Here is a 26,798-nt window from a genome sequence, read left to right as displayed (position 1 = left end):
ACCGCTCTCCGCTGCTTGCGTGCGCCGTGCGCATAGCTGCCGGCGAGGCCTGCAGGCTGCAGACGCCAGACGGTGCATGTGTAATGTACCTGTACGCCTCTGAACTGTCTGTGCCGAGCGGCGATCGATGCTGTACAACTACATTTCTAGTTTGCCATGTACAGTACGATACACAGAGTTCTGTAGTTGCACAGTTGTACTCCGATCTGGGCCGAACTGTAAAGCAGAAAGGGATCCAGATGATATCGTCGTACCCAATCATTCGTTATCTGAACTAAAATGTGTTGGACAAGTCATTAAGCATTGACGCAAACACTGACAAATGCGGTGCTACCGGCCAACTACACGTATCTGTAAATAACTTTCTTTTATTATATTAATGACATGCATCAGGGGTGCACTCCCCTCCTGTTCCCCTTTAAAAAAACTGTATGTATCCTGCTATTGCACTGCAGTAGCGCAGTTCATCCAGGCGTTTGGGCCATATACAGACTTGAGCAGGACAGTAAAGAGGTCTGGACTTATTTGCTAACGAAGTTCAGATAGAGAACTGATTAGTAACACCCGTATAATCACTTTGTGACTACTTCCTCCAGCTCCCTGAGGCCCCCAACCCTCTGCTCAATCTCCTCGAGCAGCTCCTCCCTCGCAGACGCCTCCATCTACCTGGTCTGAAACTTGACTGAAAACACTGTTCCGGTTGAATTGTTGTGAGAGAAAAACACTGTTCCGGTTAAAAAAAAAGCCCAACAAACCGAATATGAGGTAAGCCGAACAGGGCCAATGAATATCGCACAAGACGATGTTAGTAAAGACCATGCTCGCTTTGCCGAAAAGCCATGTGAGAGAAAAACACTGTTCACTGAAATAGTACGACAAGCGAACAGGGCCAAAGTTATCTGTGGCTAGGCTGGCTAACTGCTTTGATTCTTCGATCATGCAGCCTAAGGGTGCGTTTAGATCAAAAAAAAATTGGATTTTGGCTCACTGTAGCATTTCATTTGTATTTGGTAATTAGTGTCTAATTATGGACTAATTAGGTTCAAAAGTTTCGTCTCGCGATTTCTCGACCAACTGTGTAATTAGTTTTTTTTTCCGTCTACATTTAGTACTCCATGTATGTACCGCAAGATTCAATATGACAGTTACTATGTAAAATTTTTTGGCAACTAAACGGGGCCTAAGAAAAGGAGGCACATACAGACAGACACTCTGCAAAGGTGCCTGCGTGCGTGCTTACCTTGTCGTAGTACCAGTGCACGGTTCCATCTCCACCCTGGCGCCTGTACGTCTCGCTGTCGTAGAAGGGATCCTGTTTTGATTTAACCCACAAGCAAGCTGTGTCATGAACACTCCAGGAAATAGTGCAATTGCATGGTGTGTGTTAGTACTGTGCATGCTTGCCTTCATGGACGCGAAGAAGCAGACGCCCCAGACCGTGAACATGGCGTAGAAGGTATCTGCGCGCGATCGATCGAGAGGGAAACGGTCAGCGGTTTCAGATCAAAGGGCGCGCGGAGCTCATGTGCTGAGACGACGGCGGCAGTGGCAGGACTCACAAACGCTGGCGGCGTCGCTGAGATGCTAGATGGACTTGGTCACGACGTAGTCCCGCGACATGTCCACGTGCTCCACCATCGTCACCATCAGCGGCACCACGTCCAGCGACGGGAAAGCGCTCACCTTCGCTGAACCGGATCTCTGCAACGCAACACAGCAAGATCCATAGATCTGAACATTACTGAACCGTCAATGCAACGGGGCTCTGTTCATCCATGCCGTGATCTCTTGGGTAAACAATACTATTTACAGGAGCAATGCTAATGTAACACAACGTAGGACCTGTTTGATACGAGGCTAATCACTAGCTAGCTAAAAAATAGCTTTAGTGCATCTAAACAGGAGGATTAATTTTTTAGCTAAGTTTTTAACGAGTTATTAGCCAACTAACTAGCAAACCATAACTAATTTCAGCTAACTTTTAATTTAGCTAGTAATTAGCCGTGTGTATCTAAATAGGCGCATAGTATCGCACTCGGTTAGTCGGTTTCTTCACATTTCAGAAAGGGCCAGCATAGAAGCATAGGCAGTAGCAATGACACTGTACTCTGTTTACCATATGGTTTTACATCCTTATCACCTGTCAGCACGAAGCACGCCATGTCTATGCATGGCTTGCCTCAAATTTACGTGAACAAGAACACTTCTTCATATTTTTCATTTCAGCATAAGAGGTCATGTACCTTAGAACGGCCGGACCTGAGCCCGTGGTCGTGGAACCTGCCGAGCTGCAGAGAAACAGCATGCATAAATGTGAAGCACATGAAGCAACTAGAAACAGTCTGAACAAAACATGGATTTGAAAGAGAACGATACGTATACTGTCGCAGGGCAGCGGCCATGGCGGTCAGCTATCCTCGCGGAGTGCAGGGCAGCAGCCAGTGGCGAAGGCAGGATAATTGGTCGCCGGCGTCGGTACTCAGTACTAACTCGTAGGTTGAGACAATAAAATATCATATATAACATTAAATTAAATTAATATTATAATAACGGTATATTGTGACAAAATAAGCTTTTATAAATCGCAACACTAGTGTAACACCCCACGTCCAAAACTGCTTATATGCCCTAGCTCCGCACGTGGAGAAAAGTGACAGAAACAAAAATCGATAAAAATCGGTTAAAATTTCGATAAAGATTTGCAAATTTTCATGAAATTTTAACTAAAATATGAAGAAAAAAAATCTGAACAAAATAGAATCGAAATTACCGATATATGAATTTTTTGGAGGTCACCGGTTGGAACAAAAATCACAGATTTTTTTGTGAAAATCGGCGGAAATTCTGATCACTATCGGTGGTATCAATGTGTTCTGATTGCCTATCAAATTAGTCGTATAATAAAAATTATAGCAGATACTAATGTGCAAGCATCCATTAGTACATTTAAAAGTCACCAGTGAAATGCAAGCCATAATGCCATACTGAACTACTAAAGTAGCATACATACCTGGCACGTGGCATCTTGGTCCGAATGAAAAAGCACGTTCTTTACTTAGAACGTAAGAAACACGGGTGCCACAGAGCTTTTTGCCGGCGGCCGCTGCCCGCTGGGACTTGCGTCGACGTGAGATCAAGAACAGATGATGGCACGATGGAGCTGCGCTTCTGCGGCTAGGGGCCAGGCTGCCGGCCAATCTCCCCCACGACCGCGGATGATTTGAGAATTGAGATGCGAGACTAGGAAGATGAAAGGGTGCAGATGCGGCCATGTTGTACCGGAGGGCGGAGGCAAGCTAACGTTTGGCATTCTGGATCTGCGAATGGAATATAGATCGACGGATGGGCTAAGGAGATAGTTAGACTGCGGACTGCTGTTGCTGGGCTGCTGGCCTGCCGGAGTCGGTAAGTATTTTCGACTGGGGTCTACGCAGGCAAGAAATCGCAGGGCACAGGACGACCGCAAAGTCGTCGGTGTCGCTCGACCCCGTGTGAACGTAGCTTCGCCCCTGGCAGCAGCGGCGGCGAGCTGAGAGTGTGACTTGAGCAGCGGCGAGGCCATGGTCGTTCAGCTGCTCCTCCGATGACTTTGGAGTGAGACTGGGCGGATGGGCTCGCGGTAGGACGGGAGGATAAGGTGGGTAATGAGTGGCCAAGTATGTTCTCCGATCTCCATCTTGGGCTGACGTAAGAACAGAAACTTTTGGGTCTGAACCTAAAGCATTGTTGGGCTCAAAAGTAGCCTGGCTGTATTTTGCCTTGTTTATTTGATTCGGCCTGGTGTCGTGCAGCCCAAATGAGAACTCAAACTGATGGGCCTCTTCTAGCCCAACAGGCCGTTAAACAAGCTGGCTAATTAGAAGCCCACTGCACTGCTTGAGGCTGAGCCCAAGTTATTTGGCCCATGCTGCCAAAACTATTTCAGAAGGAAACCGAAACGGTAATGCTCACGAACAGGCATCCGTTCGTCCACACGCCGCTTTTCGGGCCTACGCGTTACCACGGCTCAATAGGCCTGTTTCCTCTCTACGTCTCTCTATCTCTCTCTAAAAAATAACTCCCACTCCCGTGCTCGCCCATCGTGTGCTGCTCCACCGTGCGCGCTACTACCGCCTTCCCCGCCCCGCACTCCATTCCATGCCGTGGGGCTCCCCCATCCGGTGCTGCGCTCCATCCCATGTTGCGCCCTCATCCCGCACCGCACGCCCTCCGTTGTCGTGCCACGCTTCATCCCCCGCCGCATCAACTCTAGCTTGCTGCGCGCCGCACCCCCGCTGCTGCTCGCCGTGCCACATCTCCCACGCGCGCCGAGATGATGCTGGGGTGCTGCCGAGCTGTGCTGACGCCGCCGTTTTCCACCAGAAGGTCGTGGTCGCATCGATGCCCTGACCGCCACGACGTGTGACCTGGAGATGTTGCGATGAAAGCGCCTGTTGCAAGCATATGTTTCAAGTGTTTCAGACGTTACAAAGGTATGTTGCAGTTGTTTCATATGGATGTTGCAATTGTTTCATATGGATGTGGCAAAAATAGATCGAGGATGTTGCATATATTGCAAGTGTTTCATAGGCATGTTGCAAGCGTTTAGAGGTTTCTTCAAATGTTTCATCTGTTCCAGACGTATGTTGCAATGATTTTGATCTAGATGTTGCATATGTTTCACACATATGTTCCAAATGCTTTGATGTTTCAGTGTTATGTTGCAATAAGTGTTTTCATGTTGCAAGTTGCAAGTGTTTTATCTGGATGCTGCATATGTTTCACACATATGTTACAAGTGTATGTTATAGATGTTTCATCCATTTCATGCGTATGTTGCATTCAAGTGTTTCATGTTGTTCGGAGATTAGGGGGTGTGGGGAGTGGGGCGTCGGGCACTGCACATGGGCCGCAGGGGATGGGGTGCGACGAGCTGAGGGTCGGTGGATGGGGCGCGCTGGGGTCTGGCGAGCGAGGCACGACGGGGGCGGGGTGCGCGTGGGGCGAACGGTCTTGAATCGTGGCAGACATGGTCTGCGTGTGCGTGGCGAGACATCCAGGCTCATGGGTGTTGCGATGTGACGAGGTGCACGTGCGAGACGAGAAAAAAACCCGCAGACGAGGCAGGCTGCGTGCGTGTCCGGGCGCTAGTACTGCCGATACCGAAACTGGAAACTCTGCTTGCATCTATCTCCTAAGTAAAATGGTTAGCCTTGCATCCATCTGCTAAGTTAGCTTTTAAAGCATAAAAGCATCCCGTGCTATGGAGCTGGGACGAGTTGAAGCAGAGGCATGGAGCGTGTCATCGCAGACGCTGCCGTCCACTAGCATAAAGCAAGCTGATGTCGTTAGCCCTGATCTGATGGAGCAAGTGAGAGTTGGTGCCAACCAAACTGCATTCCCCGACACGTACGCGCGCATCACGTGCTCACATCAGATGATCAGAATCACCTAATCCACATCCACATGCACACTCCACGGGGCTCTTCGTTCACGTATATATAAACGCGTGCGAGCAACATCCAACAACATCCAGACCAGTAAACATTGACGCAGGTAGCCGCCTTCACTAGCCGAGGGCGAGGGCGAGGCGGTGTCTCGATGCATCCACGATGGAGGACAGCAAAGCCCCGGTATCGGAGCACGGCGGGGAGACCTCCAAGGCCACCGTGCTCGAGGTGGCCGCCAGCAGCGGGAGCCGCAAGGCGGCGGCCAACCGCTGGCTAGCCGTGCTCGACCTCATCCTCTGCTTCGTTGCGGTGATCGCCATGTCGGCAGTGCCATTGCCATGGGCACCACCAACCAGACGCTGCCCTTCTTCACGCAGTTCCTCCGGTTCAAGGCGCAGTACAGCGATCTCTCGACCCTGACGTACGTGCATAGATCCTTCAACTGGTCCACCAACTTGATGAGTGTGTTTGCTTGGTCAACACAGTACATGCATACATTGTTTCATTTGCATTGTTAGGTTCTTCGTGGCGGTGAATTCGATCGTTGCCGCGTACCTGGTCTTGTCCATACCTCTGTCCATCGTGCACATCATGGCGAGCAGGGCGAAGCACAGGCGGTAAGAGACATGCTATAGCTCCTCTTTCTGCATAGTACACGGCAACTGAACGGGCATCACGATCGCCGATCAGCCCAGCCCATTATGTAGTAGGTGCATGATCGATCAGAAAAGCCGATTTTGGCACTCTTGACAAAGACAATGCTGGCGCTGGTGATGGCATCGGTGTTGGCGGCCGCGGGGATCGTGTACCTGGCGCACAAGGGCAACGCCAGGGCCAACTGGTTCGCCATCTGCCAGCAGTTCGACTCCTTCTGCGAGTGCATCTCCGGCTCCCTCATCGGCTCATTCGCGGCCATGGCCCTGTTGGTAACCTAACGAATCAGCCATGGCCCTACTCGTAACCTAATGAATCAACACATAAAACATTTATAATTGAATGCTCAAGGGTTATAGCAACTTTACCGAGACCAATCACATCCCTCTTAGAGTTGTCTCCAAAGAGAATATTTTCATTTGAGTCCATCTTCGAGGTATATGATGAGAACATACTCTTTTCTTCGGTCATATGATTTGTACATCAATTATCAAGCACTCAACTTGACCCACCGGAGGAGCATGCCTACAAAACAGATTTAGTTGCTTGATTTAGGTCTCTGATTAAACTTGGGGCCTTGCATGTTAGTCATAAGAAATTTAGGAACCCAAATAGAAGTATTTCTATATGTGTTGGCTTCCTTTCTAACATATTTGACAACCACTTTTCCACTACTGTTGTTACTTAAAACAAAACACGAAGTCAAGCTTTGTCGAGATGGTTAAAACTTTGGTTGGTAGGCATACTTGTTCATAGTGCCCCACACTGATTTCTTTGACTTCTGCTGAACCTGTTTCTGCTGGGACACCTTCTTCTTGGGCTTAGTTTGATCAGGAGCAGAATTGGTAGCTTTTCCATTTTTTGCGGGTAGCGGCATAGCTAGCCTTCACTGCGGCACTGCCGCTCTGGATTGTGGCACTGCCACTATCTGTACAGGCTGATCTTTATCAACTCTTTCCTTCCTCTCAAACTTGACACACTCATAGTCATTTATGATCTTTCTTCCATTTGTATTGGCTCCTGCAGTGTGCCTAAGCCCATGCTTGATTGAGGGGTGTCTTCCTTGCTTGAATTAAGACACTTTTGAACCATTTGCCTTCTTATCACTTACTTGAGCCTTACCACTCAAGCAACACTTTCTAATAATCTCATTGAGTCTAGCAAATTCTTTTTTTATTGCCTCCGTGTTTGCAAGGTTAGTGGAATAAGCATTCAAATCAATATTATAACATTTCCACAACCTTGACTAGTGGAGGTAGTAGAGGCATCCTTTGCCTTAGAGTTATGTGAGTTGCTATCCCAAAGAATATTATATTGCAGCTCAAGTTCTTTGTGCTTTTCGTCTAAGTCACAATATTTTTTCTTAAGAGCAATATTTTGTTTCTTTGTGATAGCATGGTCCTATTGTTTTTTGGCCAAGGCCTTGCGTAAGGATTTCACCTCACTTCTCTCTAATACAAGAACTTCCTTGCTAGCAATGTAGAGATCCTCTTGTTGGATAAGAGTTTTCTCTATAGATTCTAGCTTGGCTTAGACACTCTCTAAGTCCTCCATTAGTTCAGTGATGAATAGTTTGGTCTTTCCATCTAAGTTCTTAGTTAATTTATCAATTTCTTCATCACTAGATTTATCATTACTAGAGCTATCACTAATATCACTACTAGAGATGTCACTAGGAGGTGGAGGTGGAGGAGCTTTGACCTTGGATTTAGATTTTACCTTCTCACCCTTTGTCATAAGATAAACATGAGGGGAGTAGTAGCCATCATCAGACATGTTGGTGAAGAGTCTTGGTGAAGAAGATGGCTCATGGATAGCAATGGTTGCAACTTTCTCATCTTCTTCACTTGAGCTTTCAATAGATGAATCCCATTCATGCCCAATGTGAGCTTCTCCCATGTTTTTCTTGCTCTTTCTCCGGTCGGCCTTGTCCTCCTTTGTCTCTTTCTTATACTTGTCCTCCTTGATCTTATGTGGGCACTTGGCAATAAAGTGATCGGTGCTTCCACAATTATAGCATGTCCTCTTCTTGTTTGGAAACATCATCTTTACTACCTTGTACCCTTGCTTCTTTAACCCTTTGTGAAACCTCCTCATAAAGAGAGCAACATCATCCACTTTCTCATATTGGTCATCATCATGTTCACTCTCACTAGAGGATGAGATGGTCTCTACTCTTTCTTAAACTTGCTTGATTGTTTTGGGCTTGCTTGTTGGTCTTGGACTTGCTAGTAGAGCCTTGCTTGCTTGATTTGTTGGCCTTGAGAGCTACATCCTTGTTGATCTTGACACCTTCTAGCTTTGCTTGTAATTCTTCAAGCTTCTTCCTCTCATTTACTTTTTCTCTTTGCATGTCAAAGGTCAAGATTTTCCCAAGTACATCATTTGGTGTGAAGTACTCAAACTTCTTCTTATCTCTAATTAGAGTTACTACGGTCTCATTTCTTGGTGGATAAGCTTTCAACATAATCTTGACAACTTTATGATCATCTAGCTCATCACAATCATAGCCTCTAATCTTGCCCACCATGATCATCATTCTATCAAACATCTCTTGTGGCCCTTCTCCATCTAAGATAACAAATCGGTTGAGCTTAGACATCAACAAATCAATTATTGCCTTTCTCACTTTGTCAACCCCTTCATGTGTAAGATGTAAAGTATTCCAAATTTGCTTGGCAACATCCACACCAATCACTCTATTGTACCCATTACCATCCAAGGCACTAAGTAGCACACTAGTAGCTTGACCGTTGAGGTGGATGATTCTCATTTCTTCCATGGTTGGATTCTTGGGATCAACCGGTGGCTCAAATCCATTGCAAACAACCTCCCAAATGCCAGGATAAAGACCTATAAGATAGGCTCTCATCAAGTGCTTCCACTTGGCAAAGTTAGTTCCATCAAAATGAGGTAACTTGCCCGCAGGCACATTGATGAAAGACTTGCGATCATGGTTAGTCATAGACATAGAAGAATATTTAAAGGATATGATGACATATTTGTTGTCGTCATTCTTCTTGCACTTTCCTTTCTTGTCCTTCTTGCTATGCACTTGGTAGGACTCATCATCATCACCATCTTCGGAGCTGCTAGATAGCTCACTTGAAGATGCATTGGAGGCTTTTGTTTCTTGTTCCTTCTTCTTTCTTGCTTCTCTTCTTTTTCTTCTAGCTTCTCTCTTGAGTCTTCTTTCTTCTTTTCTTGCTTTCTTCTTTTCTAACCGCTATTGCTCCTTCTTCTTCTTCTTCTTCTTCTCTCTTGCTTCTCTTTTCTCTTTTCTAGCTGCCCTTCTTCTTCTTTCTTCTTCATTTTGAGCTTTTCAGTATCGGTTGCCTCTAGCTACGGGAGCGTGGAGTTGCTTGCTGTAGAGGCGCTAAACTCACTACTGTCGGTGTCATGCTGCCCAACATCCTCCGGATCGATGTTGATGGGCTTCACAACACCGAATCCTCCCCCAGGCTCCATACCTCATGCGGTGAAGCGCACATGAGGTAACCTGGCTCCGATACCACTTGTAGGATCTCTGGTATGCCTAGAGAGGGGGGGGGGTGTGAATAGGCCTATAAAAATTCAACTCAAACCGAAGTCAAATTCACCCATGGCACTGCCACACTTGCAGGAGAGATTAGTTCATAGTTCAAAATCTACTCAATAAAATTTAGATCGAGTAAATTTCTTAGCTTTCTACAGGGTAGTAGATCACAAATCGACAACTAAAAATGATGGGAACAACACACACAAGTAGATCGGCCTTAAACCCTAGAAATCACCTCAACAACAACAAGAACACAAGTATAGCACCACAAGCACAAGATGACATAAGAATTTATCCCATGGTTCAGCTCACCATCAAGGCTTGCCTAAGTCCATGTTGTTGAGATATACCACTAAGGCTTAGGGCTTTGCAACCCTACCTCATTCTCAAGTCAAGAGAGTGAACTCTTGAGATGAGAGGTGATTTTACTCGCTACAAGAGATAGTTACAAACCTCCTAGGGCTGCCACACAAGTTGGCAAGCTCCACGGACGACGCTCTAGCCGGCTAGGAGCCAAGCTCCAAGAGTAACAAACACAACCGCTGGCCAAAACATGAACCAAGTGCTCTTTTGAGTTGGGGTATCAATGGAGCTGCTCTCTAATCGAGTTTTAGACCTTTTTTCCTAAAGGATTGATGGGGAAATCATTGGATTTGCTTGGAGGCTTGAGGTTAACAATGGAGGGAGAGAGAGCTCCTTTTCTTGTTTGGGCGTGCTGGAATCAGCAGGAGGAGAAAGAGAGACATTGGGGAGGAAGAGAATGGGTATAAATACCCCCTCAACTCTAACGGTCACTTAAGTGCGGTAGTGCCACGGTGCGGCAGTGCCTCTCTCCAGGTGTGGCACTGCCGCACCCAACAAGACAGCAAGGGTGAAGGAGTTGTTAAGTTGGTTGTCTTGGCTGAGGTGTGAGGATGTTTTGTGTAAAGATTGAGCATTTGGTTACACACTTTCAACCAGTTGTAGTATCCCCCTTTATAGTACAACTTTTCCCATACTCAATTTCAAAAGACAAAAGAATTCAAAACTCCTTTGAGCGCAATGCCGTCCTTATTTGTAATTGGGGGCTCCTCCTTTCCATGTAACATCCTCTATAATGAATTCCCTACTTGTCATCTTAATAAATCTCATTAGTTCTCTAATTAGGTGGTCATTATCACCAAAACATACAATTATGGCTTGATTGCACTACCAATTGTTTTATAGGCCCCCAAGTTATGTAGTTGGGCCCTAGAAACACTAATGAAGTCCCTAACATATAATATACTCCCAACAGTAGCCCCTCAGCTATTTGGTTTTGATTGAAAGTATAAGACCCAATAGCTAAATACGATACACAACTCTTGTCTATACATAGACAGTCTATGAAAGATTCTATCTTTAGCTAGTCATCGTCTATACAAAGACAATTTATGGAAGATTCTATCTTTAGCTAGTCTTCGGCTAGTATTTAGTGTCAACCTTTGCTTGAGCCTCCATGACCTTGTCTTTGGCAGTGCTCCTTCATATGGCCTTGAGCCCTGATACCTTATTTTCATAATTGAGCCTTTGTTGAAGCCATTGATGTAGTCGAAGGAGGTGAAGTAGACGATGTAGGTGAGGTAGTTGTAGATGATCATGACATGTCTTCAAGCTTTCACTCATGAGCACCAGGCAAAGCTATTGTCTTCTGGTAGATTGCTTGTCCAATGCACTCTTGGCTAGCCCCTCTTGGTTGGCGCTTGTGAGAAATTTTTTCACGTGCTTGAAGTATATGGCGTAAGTGTGGTTGATGTCATAGATGTTGTGGCTGGAGGTCCCCCGCTCCTATTGATGGTGAAGGCTAAGTCGAAGATGCTGATGGCAGTCACTCTGCTCTAAATTGTTGGAGAAGGTAGCATTGATTACACCAAAGGTGATGGCGATGCCTCTTGCGGAAATGTTGATGAAGGCATAGGCAAATAGTGTTGAAGTTGGAGTTAAGGTTGCTTGCTTAGACGTTGGCGAACACATTGCCAATGAAGCAAAATTCAATGGCGAAGCCTATCGTGATAGGTTAGCATGGGCAAAGTTGAGTTAGCCAAAGTTGGCGGTGAAGCTGTGCACCAATATGATTGCAAAGGCATTGTCGGTGACTTCGAAATCAGTGGTAAGGTCCTTTACAAAAAATGTTGGGTTGGCTAGTGTCAAGTTCACTAAAATCAGTGGTGAAGCCCCTCACTAAAATGTTAGCAAAGGCATAGTTAATGGCACGATGGAGAGCTCCATTGGTTGGGTGGGCGGTGCCGCCGCCGGACTTCAGAAATTTTGATATTTTCTGCGCCATTCTTGCGGATTTGGTGCTCGTGGCCTCTAAATTTTCTTCCATCCTAGGTTCAACGATGTGCATGATCCACATGATTTTGGCCTTAGGATCTTCAATGAGCAAGAGATGAAGGCTTGAGGAGTGATCCATGCCATTCATTTGTATGAAGTTGGATTACTTTGGCATATAAATTTTGGTGGACTTAGATTAGGCATCACTGTGGGAATGGTTGAGGGGGGTGGTTTTAGTATAGCAAACCTTGACATGTTATAGAGTGGTAGAGATGAACCATGCAGGGTGAGTGCACCAAATTGTATAGGATAAGAAGACCATTGTAAACTCGGCAGTGTTAGTGCCCGAACGTACGGATGGACGCCCGCGCCTACACTTTGTCTCTCCCCATCCCTCACATGCCTATGTAGGGCCCACGCTGCTCGACCCGCCCAACTGCATGTGGGGAGTCCCCGCTCACGCCCCGTCTGCTTCTCATGTGCATGCACGTGGCCAACAAACTACAGCAGGTGACTACAGCTGGTGGCTACACCAGCATCTAGAAGATGGGGAGGGAGTAGTAGATGCCTAGCATAGCATCAGGAGGATGAAGACATCGAGGCGAAGGTGAGGTAGCAGATAAGTGAAGACAGAGATGCAACACCCGATCTAATTTTAAAACATCCAGATGCAACACTTGCAACATACGTCTAAAGGCAGATGAAACACATTGTTGACACTTGTGGAGGCACATAGAGACAAAATCTGCAAGCACATGGGTATCGAAGTAGTTTTCACCCAGAGTATTATTGAGTATCGTATCTATGGGGAAACGTGTGTGTTGTCTAACAACTAGTTTGTCTAGGGATAGCAATCAAGGTTTAATGTATGAGTAGAGAGGATTCCTATGGTTATGACCCTATGCAAAGCAAGGCTTATGGTTCTAGTGTTCACTTTGGGACACCGCTTAGATGGTAAAGCACCGCTAATAGATAACTCTACCGACGTGACTATGGTCCTACTAATTTAAGAACCTGCTCAATTCGGTGTGGACTACAAAGGATAGACGGGGCTGTCACCTTCTGCTGCTACCACACAACTAATAAGTAGGGAGCAAACACAGGTAGCCAAAAGCCTAAGCACCATGCTTATGCTAACGATTACTACTCTAATCTAGAGATCTAACAAGGACTAGAGCACTCAAAAGAACTTTGAACCCATGAACAAAAGAGCATGAAACTTACTTTAAATAGAAATCAATTACCAGAGGTATCTCAGATGTAGGCTTGGAGAAGCCTAGATCCACCAAAGTACAAGCCGTAGAGGTAGGACCAACAGGCCGGTACTTCTCCAAACTCTTCCCCCAGTCTCTAACTCAGTATTTTTATTTACAAGACTAGATCGTATAAAGGACTAATCTTCTCTTGATGCCTTGATCCTGGGATGAGGATATGAATTTGGATCAGGATCTGCTTCAGGGAGAGGGGTAGGGGCTGCTATTTATGAGGGACGCCAGGCACCTTCCCCCTCTGAATAACCTCATTGGTACTAAACTTTTCACCATATCTTATTAAAATGCACATAGGCCTTTATGGGCCAAATTCTAAATTGGACCCAATTAATCCTACAGCTCATAATGTGGAGCTTTTCTTTTATTTGTGAAATTTATATCTTTTCATTTTGAGCTCCAAATATAGCAAATAATATATGTATTTTGATCAGCCCGATGAGCTCTTCGCAATGCTACACTCCAATTCATTATTTGAGATAGTTTTGTTCTATGAAAAATTAAATATTCTACGAGACAAGTGATAGCACCAAAACTTGTGGAACTTGTTAGAATCAAACCCTATAACTTCATTTGGTGATGGAATTAAGCATATATGTAGGTTATGTTGATGGTTTATAATTGACATTAACAACCATCAACAAGTTCCTCCAAGCTTAACCTTTACTAGTCCCTGAGCAAAGCTCAACTCAGCAATGGATCAGGAGTTGCTACAATGTTTTTACGCCTCAAAAGTACACATGTGTTCAATCAAAAATTCTCCTCCGGATTAGAATAAACTGATCTGACTTTCAAACTTACCCATATTACCTTTAACTATGGGGCTTCTTAGACTTCACTTGGGTTTTGAGCAATTGAAAGACAGAATGATCAAGCCAAGCACTATGTCTCAAGTTCTTTGTTCCACCAATGTTCCAAAGTTTTTTATAAGTTTTCAAAATAAAACTCAGAGATTCTATTATATGACACTATCAAATCTCTCAATATATGTGGTATTTGTGGATCCTCACCAAGGCAATAAAGATGTTATGCCTTTTTATCTTCCTACCACTAAGGCTTATGTGGAGTTCATAGGTAGGGAGAAAGCTAGTGTGGGGGTACGGCACTAGATACCCATGATAGACCACATGGGTTGCGCCCCCAAGAGTGGCCCAGCCCACAAGACGAAGCCTTGTGGGGTATGACTCTACTCGGTGCCTCCCGCAAGACACCGAGAAGATATCCTGAAGATACTACAAGATCTGTTAGGATACATATGATCCCAAGATTCCTGTAATCTATTATTACTTTTCGGTTATCTCTTAGATCTAACCGACTTGTAACCTTACCCCTCGAACTATATAAGGCGATCAGAGACCCTCTCCAAACTCATGCAATATCATACGATACCTAGTACAAATCAACAGACCATATGGATAGGGTATTATGTCATACTGATGGCCTGAACCTGTCTAACTCGTGTGTCTCTATTGCCTTCTTGTTCTTGATCATACGCTTCTCTGCCGATTAATCTACCTTCATGGGATACCCCTTGGAGGACTGCCGATGATATTCTATCGACAGTTGGCGCGCTAGGTAGGGGTCTACATGCTGTTTCCTTATTGAACAAGATGGCTTTTTCTGTAGGCTCTTTGTCCCTCCCATAGCCTGACTAGATCTTCATGGTCAGATCGATCTCGTGGATCATCAACACTGACAGATTTGGAGAACTCCTCGAGCTGGTGCAGATCGATTCTACGCCGATCACCCCTGCACCTACATCTACAGATCTGATCTTGGAACCACCTCTGAGGTCGCCTTCATCGACAACTCACTGACCACTTCCTCGCTACCAGAGGAGGCAGATCAACAATGATGATCTGATCGTATCTATCGATTAGGTTGGTCTGAAGCTTGCCGATTGCCTCTCCATTGCCAAATTGGCTTTGTACACTCTAGTTTAGCGCGACCTCCCTCCAATCCAGATCTATCAAAGGCTACTTGGGAAACTCCAGGGGCTATGGCCCTACCCTTTGGGTTCACCAACGCCGCTGTTGCTTACCAAGATGCCCTAAGGGTAGATTCACCGACTAGGCTGGAGGTGTCCATCCTTCTGCTGACCAGATCACTGACCAGCCTTCATCCGCCGTTAACATGCTCCACGTCGGCTGATGCTCTGAAGCGTCCCTCTAGACCATCCCGGAGGAGAATCTAGACTCCAAGTCCTAGGGCTCTATGGAGACCATCGTCAAAACAACCACCGAGCTACTTCTTCCCCGTCTGTTCCATGGCGGTGTAATCTTCAATGTCAGCATCGATAACCCCCCTTGGAACAGCGAAACCGAGGAGGAACGTGCCACCCACGAGAACTAGAACATCAACCGTGTGTAGCGCCATGCAAACAAGATTGTCCTTGTGGGGGCGGAGCAGCAGCTTGACTCACAAGGAAGACCACTCCAATGCAACCTCGATGATGAGTTTGTCCATGTTGACGGCCACAATGTCTATAAGACCCCAAGCGCCAACCTTGCCATGGCCACCAATGAGCTCGCCTGGCTACCGTAGACACCAGAGGTCGCCAAGGTCACCACAATGCTAAAACTAATGCATTGCTAGGTCAATGAGATCCACCAGGATCAGAGACCTTCTTACTCCACAACCTCGATTTGCCGATCAGTCACCACAAGATCCGATCATCGCCCAAGTCGCTTCACCGACCAACACTGCAATGACAGGAAACCCCTCTAGGGCGGAGATAGGGGCAACTGCATTGAACATCACTGCCAACCTGACCAAAAGGTCAACTAGGATGTCCGAGTGCACCTCAATAATCTCCAAGATGCACGACAACGTATCGACGAACGCTGCTTCGGTCTCCATGAAGAAGAAGTACGCCGCCGCTAGGAGTATGAGCAAGAGTATGAAAACTCAGACTTAGCTCTCGAGCCGCTCGCCGATGGCAACACTACAAACAATGACACCGATAACCTTGAGGCCCCCCTAGCATTCACAAGGGCGCTCCAAACACTTCAGTGGCCCCATGGTTTCAAGATCACTGGGGTTGAGCCCTACAAAGGAAGGATGAACCTAACACAATGTCTACAGGCTTACGCCACTGCTATTTGTGCCACTGGAGGAGATATTAGTGTCATGGCAAACTATCTTCCCATCATGCTCATGCTAGCTGCCATGAGCTGGTTTACAAGCCTTGCCTTGGACTCCATCGGATCCTAGGAAGAGCTGAAAAAAGTCTTCACCAATAATTACATGGCTATGTGTACTCGACCGGGCACCAAGCATGATCTGAACCGCATCAACTAGAAGCTGTTCGAGCTCCTTCATAGCTACATCTGACACTTTTCCGAGATGAGGAATTCTATTCCCAATATCATGGAAGCTGAGGTCATCAAAACCTTCATCTAAGGACTCCACCACCATGAGCTTCGCTCCAAGTTCAACTGCAAGCCACCCACTGGGATTGGTGAGATGATCATGACCGTCAACCAGTATGCTAATGTCGAGGAAGCTAAGGTGTGCTTCAATGAGGATGCGGGCACTCATTGCCCAACACGCCGCTATGACTACCGCCCTAATGACCAATGCTACAATGACTACCACTACGATGACCGCAGCTACCATCATTTACAGCGGCCGTGATCGGCTTGAAGGACCCAAGTCTTGCTAAAATCACCACTGTCGGCTAGACCAGATCACCACTGCCATCAATGAACCTCAGGCCAAGCACAACTACGATGAGCAATACAAGAAGATCCTCGACAGCCCATGCCCTCTCCATAAGAACGCCAAACATAAGATGAAGAACTGCCTCGGCTTGGCTAAGGAGTTCTAGGACAAAAAGCTGGACGACGACACCAACGATGAAGCCAGAGCCCGCCGATTACCTAGGGGCAATGACAATGCCTTCTAGGACCACGACAAGGTGGTTGCCACCATCTTCGAGGGCCTCACCTCCACCAAGAGCAGAAGGGAACGAAAGCTCACCGTAGGGCAGGTGCTCATTATCACTACGGAAGACGCCGCCGTCAACCCCAACTATCGCCTATGGTTCAAGGTCTTAATCACCTTCAGTAGGGCCAACCAGTGGGTGGACATGCCCTACACAGGGCGTTTCCCCCTTGTCCTCAACGCAACCATCTGGAAAGTGCTTTTTAGAAAAGTGCTCATCAATGGTGGGAGCGCTCTAAATCTCCTCTTCGTCGGAGCCCTAAAAGAGTTGGGCCTCATGATAGCAGATCTCACACCCTTAGACTCCTCCATTTGGGGTGTGGTACCTGGCAGGACCTCCAAACTACTTGGAGAGATCACTCTACCAGTACAGTTCGGCATGGCAAGCAACTACCACGTCGAGCACATCACTTCTATGTCGCTGACTTTAACACCGCCTACCATGCCATACTTGGTCGGCCAGCTCTAGCCAAGTTCATGGTCATACCACACTATGCATACTTGGTGCTGAAGATGCCTTCGCCTGTAGGAGTCCTAGCCCTATAGGCCAACTACTCCATCGCCTACGCTTGCAAGACAGAGAGTCTCGCCCTCGCCGAAGCCACTGACCTCTTCATCCAGATGGCTAGCGTGGTCACCAAGGCCAAGACGGTGCCCGCCGATGACATGGAGATCCTAGAGCTAGAGCCTCCTCGCACCTCCGCCATGTCTAAGGAGATTAAGGAGGACAGCTTCGACCTCGATGGCCCCTCTAAGACCGTCAAGATTGGGGCTCACCTCGACCCCAAATAGGAAAGCATGCTCATCTCCTTCCTATGTGCCAACATCGATGTGTTTGCTTGGAAACCTATAGACATGCCAGGGGTACCATGGGAGAAGATCAAGCACTCCTTGAATGTCTCGCCGACCGCTAAACTGATCAAGCAAAAACTCCACCGATTCACGCTAGACAAGAAGGAGGCTATTAGGGTAGAAATAAAATGGCTCTTAGCCGTCGAATTCATAAAAGAAGTGTATCACCCTGAGTGGTTAGCAAACCCTGTTCTCGTTCAAAAAAGAATAAAGAATGGAGAATGTGTGTTTATTACACTAATCTTAACAAAACACTACCCTAAAGACCCATTCGGTCTGCCTCGGATAGATGAGGTTGTAGACTCCACCGCCAGCTGCGAACTGCTCTCCTTCCTCGATTGTTACTCTGGCTATCACCAGATCTCCCTCAAGGAAGAAGACCAGATCAAGATATCGTTCATCATGCCCTTCGATGCGTACTGCTACACCACCATGTCCTTCGGACTCAAGAATGTTGGGGCGACTTATCAAAGGGCTATTTAGATGTGCCTCGATCAACAGATCAGCCACAACATCAAAGCTTACATTGATGATGTGGTCGTCTAGTCCAAGATCGTCGATGATCTTATCGCCGACCTTGAAGAAATGTTCGCCGACCTTAAAAGGTACTAATGGAAGCTGAACCCTTCAAAGTGCATCTTTAGAGTTCCATCCAGTATACTCCTGGGCTCCATCATCACCGCATGAGGCATTGAGCCCAACCCTAACAAGGTTTTTGCCATCACTAACATGAAATGGCCAACATGCTTCAAGGATATACAGAAGCTTATAGGCTACAAGGCTGCTTTAAGCCGCTTCATATCGCACCTCGGTGAAAAAGGGCTACCATTCTTCAAACTCCTCAAGGCCTCCAAGCGCTTTTCCTAGTTGGAGGAGGCAGACACAACCTTCGAGCAGCTTAAATTGTTCCTAACAAAGCCTCCGATCATGACAGTGCCATAGCTAGATGGAACTCTTCTGATCTACATCGCCGCTACTTCTCGTGTCGTCAACACAGCCATTGTGGTCGAACGTGAGGAGGCCAGGCATGCCTATAAGGTGCAACGTTCGGTATACTTCATCAACAAAGTTCTTAATGAGCCCAAGTCTCATTATCCTCAAGTCTAGATGTAGTACTGATCTCGATTTGTTTCATCACTCTGGCAAGGGTGGTCTTCAGTCTCCTCATCTCCCTGGTGGTGTCTTCCTCCTCGATAACCACCACCTCGTCATTGTGCTTGCAGAGGATTCAGACAGATTGGGGTTGAGGTTCAGCATGCTCGATCTCTTCCACCTCGTCCTCTTTTGCCATAGCATGAGGCATGACTAGGGGGCTCCATGGTAGGACAGCGAGTCCAACCATGCCCTACGATGCCTCAAGGTGCGCCATTTGCTCCTTGGGCGCCATCGGCTTCACCACCCCAGACTCCGATGCATCGCTGGCAACCCTAGCCTCAACTCCTAAAGGCCCAGCGGTTCCTGCCGTTGCCTCAGGCACTATCGCTGACACGTCTATTGTCAACGCCACCCGTTCGTCATCGCGAGTCCACCAACAGCGGCGGTTGACTCCTCCAGCTGCCCAGCGCTCAGGGACTCCGGGATAGGAGTTGCCGGCATTGCTTCTACTCTAGGGCCAGCCTTTAGTTGCTCGACAGTCTAGATAGCTAGGGTTGGATCCTTCGCACGTTTTGCACTGCATCAGTTTAGCTCGTTAGTCGCCAAAAAAGCTAAGGAACAACGGCGAAGTGACTCCAAGATAAGGATACTTACGGTTTGGTCTACCGACATAATTTCTTGAACTGGTGGTGCCTACTCGAACCTCCAGCGCTGCCTTAGGGTCAATGACTATGTCCTGGGGTGGAGGTCCTGCCTCCTCCACCATTGGCCTCCACTCTGCCCGTTGCTCTAGGACTTCCTCCGCCTGCTGCTCGGGGGCTCTCGTTGCCTACTGTGTGAGGACTCACCTTGCCTGCTATGTAGGGACTTCCTGTCACCCACTGCTTGGGGACTTCTTCGCCTCTCTTCGCTTGTTCCTCTACGCGCGTGCTGCATGGAGGTGCTTCAGTGCTCGGTGGAGGAGCCACCAGAATTTCGTCATCATTCGACCACTCGAACATCGTGGTCCTTTGTGTTCGAGTGGACTGATCGCCACCAAGCAAGATGCCACCCAGTTTGAGGGGAGCGGCGGCTACCATCTTCCTCTTCTTCTAGGCTGGCTCGTCTATCGCTGCACTTTTCCCCTGGATTTTCTTCGACACCAGAGATGGACTCTCTGATGAGACGCTGATGGTTTCCTCCTTAGGCTACGGTGGTGGCTAGGAATCTACTCCCTTCGGCCAATCACTCCTCAGGACACCCAAGAAGTATACCATTCTTTCCTATGAATGGATCTTTGCATAAGTGAATCAGTTCACTGCTCGGCAACAATCATGGATACAAAGCAATATGAGCAAAATAATCGAGATGGTTACCTGAGGAGGTAGATTTATATAGTTGATGGCCCTAGTTTGCCTTGACATGCTGAACAAGGCATTGGGAGTGAATAGTTCTATGGCCCGCTCTAGCACATCTTTTCTTGTCAGTCGCTCTGTCCTTTCCCAGGTCCCATTGTCATCACCTTTGAAGTCAAACCTGGGTGGGCCCTCTCCTTGTAGGGCTAGACGTGGCACACTATGAAGCTTGCCGCCACCAGTTCACCGTTAATCTCCAAGCCTTTAATCAAGTCGATGAGCTCCCTCACCTACTCCATGTTAGCGCTGTTTGGTTTCTCCGACCAACTTTTTTGGCTCTCCAGGATGTGGTGGACATCGCAGTGGATTGCAGGGTGGCTCTACTTCATGTAGAACCACCTAGAGTTCCACCCTTTCAGAGAAGTGTTCTGCAGTACATTAATGTACTCGCTGGTGATCCCATCCTGAAGCTACAAATATACGCCGCCGACCACCTTGGAACCACCATCGCCCTTCTTCTTCAATCAGAACAGGTGTCTGAAGAGGTTGAAGTGTGGTAGAACCCCTAGATACATCTCATAGAAATGGATAAAGACCAAGATGTGCAATATGGTGTTTGGGTGGAGATTACACAAACTAATAGTCTAGAACTCTAGCAGATCACATAGGAAAGGATGAATAGGGAACCCCAACCCACTTCAGAAATAATCCTCAAACACTATAACTTCATCAATGTTAGGCATCGAGAAGGGCTCACCGCTGGTAGGCCACCATCTGACGGTGACACGGTTTGTAAGAACGCCTGCCGCCACCATCCTGTTGAGCTTTGCCTTCCCCATCTTTGATGGCACCCATTCCTCATCACGGCTGGCTCCAGTGGCCATCTTCTTTGGCTTCGCAACTCCCTTCTTTGGTGCCATTTCTTAGGTCTAGTTCGAGACTGGTGGCGGACGTGCGTGTGGATGTGAATCTAGAAATGGGACGATGGAGGAGGAAGATTAAATGGTAAAGGGGCAAAGGTATGAGCGTGGGGTGCGGCGACGTAGTTATTCGAAGGTTTTTGGGAAACCGTTCCCGCAATTTGTGCTTCTCCGAATTTTCCATAATTGAAGGTGAGCCATTACCTGGGCCTTTGCGTAGCCCAGGCCCATATCGCCAATTTATCTTCACAATCTGTATTGGCTCGCTGAATTTTTGCTGACATCTCCGCCCACTGTTACAGCTTAGTAATTACTACTGTACACCCGTTACTCCATGGTTTTTCTCTATGATTTTGTTTTCTCCAAGTTGACTGCTGTTTCTGACCCTAGCACCATGTGACTATGCCACCTACTGTCAGGCTTAAGGACTAAGTGGGCACACTTCACCTTATGGTGAATGTGCTTTTTAGGGCTATGCCTAGGGACTAGTCGCCTACTCAGCTGGTCTTCTATTTTTCTTCTACTTTAGACCCTGGCACCACATGACAACATCATCTACTGTCAGGCTCAGGGACTAAGTGGGCACACTTTACCTAGCGGTGAATGTGTTTGCTTTATTCTAGAAGACTCCGCGCCTCTTGAAGCTGAAGAAGTTATCTCCATTTCTCGTGGTCGGACTCTAAGTGGGCACACTTGGTCCATTGCGAAGAAATTTTCAATTCTGAACTTGAGCTCCTTACACCCTTATGGCAAGCCGTACTTGGGTTACATTACTCGGCTATGGTTCATGCTGCTTGGCTATGGTTCATGCTGCTCGGCGACTGCACACAATTGCTCGGCAACTCTCATGGTGGTCGGACCATGAGTTTGACTACTCGGCTTTGTTCGCATCTACTTGGGCAAGCTCAAGACGGCATTGCACAATGGGTACAAGGTGCTCGGGGACTTGCTATGGGGGTATGACCCTGGATACCCATGGCAGACCACATGGGCTATGCCCCCAAGGGCGGCCCATCCCACAAGATAAAGCCTTGTGGGGTACAACTCTTCTCGGTGCCTCCCGCAAGACACCAGGAAGACATCCTAAAGGTACTACAAGATCTGTTAGGATACATATGATCCTAAGATTCCTGTAATCTGTTATTACTTTTCAGTTATCTCTTAGATCTAACCAACTTATAACCCTACCCTCGGACTATATAAGGTGGGCAGTGACCCCCTCCAAACTCACGCAATATCATATGATAGCTAATACAAACCAACAGACCACAGAAGTATGGTATTACGTCATAATGATGGCCTGAACCTATCTAACTCATGTGTCTCTATTGCCTTCTTGTTCTTGATCAGACGCTTCTCTACCGATCAATCTACCTTCATGGGATACCCCTCGGAGGACTACCGATGATATTCTGTCGACAACTAGGGCATACTTGCAATACATATATTGTAAAGTGAAATAACAGATCCAAAGAGAAATGAGTCATACAATCAAATCAAGATTTGCATGTGTGTGGATATATGGTGGATATATATGGTGGCTAATCTAATTCTACTTTGCTCCTTGAAAACTTATCTATCTTTTGAAACTTGAAAATATTTTACTAGAGAGCAGGGGCTATCTTATTCATCTCCTCTTCTTTTTTTCAGGCAGGCATCTAAATACCCATTGTTTTAAATATCTCACACACTTGTCCATTTTTTCTCAACTCTTTTTTATGAATAACTTTTTGTTAGCATGAAAACATGTCAATCGTGTCGGGCACATGAGCAAGCCAAAAGGGTCTGCTCGATGGAGCTAGAGATCCACCTAGTTTCAACACAGGGATGATCTATCCTACGTACTCCTCCAGAGATAAGCCAGTCAATTTGACCCTTCAATTGATAAGGAGAGAAAGTTTATTAGTAATTTAAGATGGAACATGTTGGTTTGTGCCCAGACAGTTCCAAATGTGCTGCTTCGGAAGTAGCCATACGGGAAAAGCGACTGAATAGCTGATCCACACAAAAATTGGCTGTTACGGACTATAAAGCTGATTGGTAGCGATTGATTTTATGTTGATAGGCACAATGCACGTATATGTAAATGAAATCATCAGCTAGGTGGATATTATCAGTATCAATCATTGAGCCGATGAATCTAACGAGAAAAGATATAGCACACGACAAATCGACTATCTAATATGAATGGATCTACCGATGCTCTGAATCTAATCCGTTACCACCAACAGTGAGGTTCGACCGGATCGATGGCAGCTATGATGATAGTAACAAACTAAAACCAAAGAATCCATAAACACATCCATACTTCAACAGGCTTTTCGAAAGACATGCTATACATGAAGGCTTGGATGAATCGACCAAAATAGCAGATTTAGGAGAAAAGGACTACAACATGTGAACAAATCGACTATTTCACATGAACAAACCAACGGACTCCTCAGACTCAACCTGCTATCTCTAATAGTGGGGGTCGACCAGATTGATGCAGCCATGAAAAAGACAACGAATCAAACCCTTAAAGTACATAGATCTACTCAAGCTTAATGGAATCATGTAAACATGCTATAGGCGTTAACGCATAGGCGATCGACTATTTAGTCGATGCAGGCATAGCAAATAGCTAAGGTCACGCCTAACCAGGAACAAGTCTACTAACTAGCATTCTCCAATCTACAGCGCCATTAGTGGGGATCGATCGAATCGTTACAGCCATAATGGTGAACCATAAACTAGATTCAACTAGCCAGCAGACCTCTTTAAGATTATGCAAGCCATAACCGCATACTATGCATGATCAAAATTGAAGTAAAACAGCCAATGAAACATAAATCGTCGTTCAAGGTAGATAATATCGTGTTGTAACAAACGAACGATGGATCTAAAGGATATGAGGCCGATCTAATTCGATCTCGACCGGGCAAATTGATGTTGCTGTAAACTAATAATAATGAAAACATCAGCAAGATCGGTAACTTAATGAATCTACTCGAAGGATGCCACCCCTTAGATAGAGCCAATAACTTGACCTTAATCTAGTTCGAGTAGTGGAGGTCGACTGGATCGATGGAACCATACTTGAACTAGACAAGAGTCGATAACTAGCATATACTAGAGTCACAGTGGAGGTCGATCAGATCGATGCAGCCATATGAACAGAAGTATAAGCCACGACGATACTTACATACAAGCCAGAGGTCGGTCGGACCGATGCAGCCCTACTCGCTGAAGAACTCACCAAGATCTACTCTACTCCTACTCCTAAGGGGTGGCTAGAGCTAAAAAAGTAAGTAACTTGTATTTAATTGATTGTGTGTCCTTAATAATAGCTAGGGTCCAATATTTATACCCAGAACCTATGTATGAATCCTACTTAAGCATGAGTTATTACAATCTCTGGCATAAGAGAAAATATTCCTAATTTAAGATAACTTGGACCCTAATCTTTCCCTTTTTGTAGAGTCCAACATGTTTTTCCTGACGCCAACCATAGTTTTCATCGTTATCTGCTGGCGCTATCTGAAGAGATCCGATTTTGGTACTGTATTTGAATCAGCTGATACCAACCTTTACGCGATCGATTCCTCGATGACATGATCTTGGGAGCTTTTGAGTTCCTATAATTCTTCTTCCAAATTTTGGTGTAAACACATGCCCCCCAATTTTGAGATAAAAGTAATTTTATTCTAAAATTATCATGCCTACACCCCTTGTAGGTCCATGGTCATGGGTAGAGAATCTTGATCTAGGGTCTACTGTCTGTCACCGTCTTTGCCAGCTCATGAGTCCATGCTTTGAAACTTTACAAGAGCATCATTGCTTCATGGGCGCTTGGATCCATCTTCCAGGCCAACTATAAAATGTCTATCCGACTTTGGTGAGAGCAATTCAACAACTCAATTATGTCTCTCTTCTGCCTTTTTTCTTGAGTGCCTCTGGCTCCGCCGGAACCTCCATGGTCTAATCCCTTGCTATGAGGATCTTGAGTGGTTAGAAGAATTCTTGTGCATAGGGTGATTGTGTCGCCCATCTTAGCGCCTTGTTGAGCAAGAGGATCAGCTACTGTGGTCAGAATAATTCTTGTGATATCACCTGAGTCTTCTCTCCATGATCATAGAGCTGTTCTAGTGTTTGTAAGGGCTAAAATGTATGGACACCTTCCCCCTATTTGCTTCATCAAATGCCCATTGGAAAAACCATAGACTTCTTTCCCATAGTTTCCTAGCTACTGAGAAATGGGCATCTTTTAGTAGGCGGCTTTTTCCCATTGTTTCCCAGTTATCGAGAAATCATTTGGGCATCTGTTAAGCAGGCAGCCTTTCCCCTTTTCCTAATGCAATTTTATCAATGGGCTGATGTGACTCGGTTCATGATGACCTTCGGCCTTGTGGGAATCTAGACTCCCTTCAATTCAAAGAAGCCTTGGTGGGTTGATCACTGGTCAATGTAAACGTTTCGTATCCATCCCACGATACTTTATGATATGGGAAGCAATAAGTCTGAATCTGTTATCTCTTCATTATCCGTCCCCTAAATATATGGGCCACGGTTGTGGATCGAAAAACAACCTGCTTCATCTCAAACGTGTATTTAGTGCGGTTTCTGCTTTCCCATAGGTTTGAGATCATGGAGAACAACAAGAGGTCTACTGAGGAGGCCCTCAATGGAGCTACGTCATCACACCAGCGCCTTTGTCACTAAGAGGGTGCAACTCATGACACCCCCATCGCCTTGGAGCATAGGGCCAACTCCATTCAGCCTTCGAGGTTTTCTTCGTCAATAGTTCGCCGCCAGCTCCCCTACTATCTGAGGAGATGGATCGACAATGACGATCTGCTCGCCTCCATTGATCGGGTTGGCTAGAACCTCATCGACTGCCTTTCCCTTGTAGAATTGGCTCTAGCCATGGTTCGAAGCCGATCGCCTTCTGGGGCCGATCCGATGGAGGATAGGTTGGCCGAGGCCGAGGCCAAAATCACAGGTGAGATATCTACCATAACTTTTTGTCTCTTCTTAATTTTATCTTCAAGATCCTGATCATCTCCTCTTTGAATCTTTTAGATCTATCAGCTCAGCTGGAAAGCCTCCAATGAGCTACGGAGTACATGGGGGGTTCGTCAATGCTAGAGGCACCATAACAGTGGTCCGCCTATATGACATCCCAAACTGTGTTAGGGAAGTCGCTCTGCATGGCATTCATCATGGTGCTACCATGGCATTGGTGGCTATGCAAGACCATTCTAGCCACGAGCTTCGGCTTCCTCCCCACAATTTTCTAGCTGCGGCACACCTTGGGGATCATGAGCACCTGGTCGAGGATTTCTTCAACACCGCCAACTCTGTAGCCCTTACTTCCCAGGCCGATGATATAGTAAACAAAGTGTTTTCTGGCCTAAAGTTTATAATAGGTGATATTAGCAAACAATTTCTTCATCTTAAGTGATTTCTTTTGCTTCGTACTTCATATT

General features: G+C 46.4%; 2 pseudogenes; one reads left to right on the top strand and one right to left on the bottom strand.

The window, feature by feature from the left end:
• Positions 1–340: 340 nt before the first annotated feature.
• On the bottom strand, positions 341–3,599 carry LOC136474840 (uncharacterized; annotated as a pseudogene).
• Positions 3,600–5,591: 1,992 nt separating this feature from the next.
• LOC136470594 (casparian strip membrane protein 3-like) lies at positions 5,592–20,970 on the top strand (annotated as a pseudogene).
• Positions 20,971–26,798: the final 5,828 nt, after the last annotated feature.

This window comes from Miscanthus floridulus, chromosome 8 (assembly GCF_019320115.1).
Source record: "Miscanthus floridulus cultivar M001 chromosome 8, ASM1932011v1, whole genome shotgun sequence".
In the NCBI taxonomy this organism is placed as follows: domain Eukaryota; kingdom Viridiplantae; phylum Streptophyta; class Magnoliopsida; order Poales; family Poaceae; genus Miscanthus; species Miscanthus floridulus.
The sequence above is the reverse complement of the archived record's forward strand: the minus strand, read 5'-3'. Positions and strand labels throughout refer to the sequence as shown.